Below are 2,500 nucleotides of genomic sequence, written 5' to 3'. Positions count from 1 at the left end.
GCGGACCGGCCCGGATCCGACGGTGTGCGGCTCGCCCGGGTTCCGGTCCGTTTGGACCGACTTATCGCGGGGCAAAGCCGGCCCGGTTTGACGCTAATCCTTTGGAGACCCGTAGAAGCTCGAGGGAAGGTGCTAGAGACGATCCGAGACCACCTCCGTGTTCAGGAGGCTCGGAGCTTTAAAACGGTATATGACATGCACGTATGGGGGGGCCCCGATCTCCCGGGAGAGCCGGAAATGTCGTTTTCAGCCATCCGGAAAAGGGCCCTCCATAGGGAATGAATGGGAGCCCAGCCGACCTTTGCAGAAAAAACCACCAGGTTTTTTAATACATTTTTATTCTGTTTTTCAGGCAAGGGATGCACACAGCAGCGAGGTCAGAGGACAGCTTGCCCGGGTCATGTGCCACGACACCAGGACCGCGGACAGGTTCTACGCCAACCAGCTCACTGCGGAACAACTGGCGGACATCCGGAGCAAGTTTGACCGGGCCACAGCACCACAGTCTTCCTCTCCAGGCTCCGGGGACAGCAGCAGCCCACCACTCCCCCGGCAAGGTGACTCCTCTTCGGACCTGGCATCCTCCACCACCCCTGGGGACTCGGAGAGAGAGACGGAGGAAAACAATAAAAAATGTTCAATAAAGATGTTAAATGTGAAACAACCGCATCTCTTTAATTACCTGGGCTGGGGAGGGAGGGTAGGTTGGGGTAGCTCCAGGCCCTGACCTCCGGGAAGAGAACCAGGCATGGAGCTGCAGGCCCTGACCTCCAGGCAGAGAACCAGGCATGGAGCTGCAGGCCCTGACCTCCAGGCAGAGAACCAGGCATGGAGCTGCAGGCCCTGACCTCCAGGAAGAGAACCAGGCATGGAGCTGCAGGCCCTGACCTCCAGGCAGAGAACCAGGCATGGAGCTGCAGGCCCTGACCTCCAGGCAGAGAACCAGGCATGGAGCTGCAGGCCCTGACCTCCAGGCAGAGAACCAGGCATGGAGCTGCAGGCCCTGACCTCCAGGCAGAGAACCAGGCATGGAGCTGCAGGCCCTGACCTCCAGGAAGAGATGCAGGCATGGAGCTCCAGGCCCTGACCTCCAGGCAGAGAACCAGGCATGGAGCTGCAGGCCCTGACCTCCAGGAAGAGAACCAGGCATGGAGCTGCAGGCCCTGACCTCCAGGCAGAGAACCAGGCATGGAGCTGCAGGCCCTGACCTCCAGGAAGAGAACCAGGCATGGAGCTGCAGGCCCTGACCTCCAGGAAGAGAACCAGGCATGGAGCTGCAGGCCCTGACCTCCAGGCAGAGAACCAGGCATGGAGCTGCAGGCCCTGACCTCCAGGCAGAGAACCAGGCATGGAGCTGCAGGCCCTGACCTCCAGGCAGAGGACCAGGCATGGAGCTGCAGGCCCTGACCTCCAGGCAGAGGACCAGGCATGGAGCTCCAGGACCGCACACACATGCAGGGGGCCGTGCATGGAGCTCCAGGCCCGCACACACATGCAGGGGACCGTGCATGGAGCCCCAGGCCCGCACACACAGGCAGGGGACCGTGCATGGAGCTCCAGGCCCGCACACACATGCAGGGGACCGTGCATGGAGCCCCAGGCCCGCACACACAGGCAGGGGACCGTGCATGGAGCTCCAGGCCCGCACACGCATGCAGGGGACAGGCCATGGAGCTCCAGGCCCGCACACGCATGCAGGGGACAGGGCATGGAGCTCCAGGCAGAGAACCAGGCATGGAGCTGCAGGCCCTGACCTCCAGGAAGAGATGCAGGCATGGAGCTCCAGGCCCTGACCTCCAGGCAGAGAACCAGGCATGGAGCTGCAGGCCCTGACCTCCAGGAAGAGAACCAGGCATGGAGCTGCAGGCCCTGACCTCCAGGCAGAGAACCAGGCATGGAGCTGCAGGCCCTGACCTCCAGGAAGAGAACCAGGCATGGAGCTGCAGGCCCTGACCTCCAGGCAGAGAACCAGGCATGGAGCTGCAGGCCCTGACCTCCAGGCAGAGAACCAGGCATGGAGCTGCAGGCCCTGACCTCCAGGCAGAGAACCAGGCATGGAGCTGCAGGCCCTGACCTCCAGGAAGAGAACCAGGCATGGAGCTGCAGGCCCTGACCTCCAGGCAGAGAACCAGGCATGGAGCTGCAGGCCCTGACCTCCAGGAAGAGAACCAGGCATGGAGCTCCAGGCAGAGGACCAGGCATGGAGCTCCAGGACCGCACACACATGCAGGGGACAGGCCATGGAGCTCCAGGACCGCACACACATGCAGGGGACAGGCCATGGAGCTCCAGGGCCGCACACACATGCAGGGGACAGGCCATGGAGCTCCAGGCCCTGACCTCCAGGAAGAGAACCAGGCATGGAGCTCCAGGCAGGCACACCCAGAACACTTACCCACATCCAGGCTTTGCTCCGGGGAGAGAAACAGACAGTCAGACCCATCCAGAGAACCAGGCTCTCCACACTCACCTGTGCACCCACACTTAAGCACCCCTCCTC

This window comes from Poecilia mexicana, unplaced genomic scaffold (genome assembly GCF_051168715.1).
Source record: "Poecilia mexicana isolate PSO_F unplaced genomic scaffold, ASM5116871v1 scaffold_22, whole genome shotgun sequence".
Classification (NCBI taxonomy): Eukaryota; Metazoa; Chordata; class Actinopteri; order Cyprinodontiformes; family Poeciliidae; genus Poecilia; species Poecilia mexicana.
The sequence above is the reverse complement of the archived record's forward strand: the minus strand, read 5'-3'. Positions refer to the sequence as shown.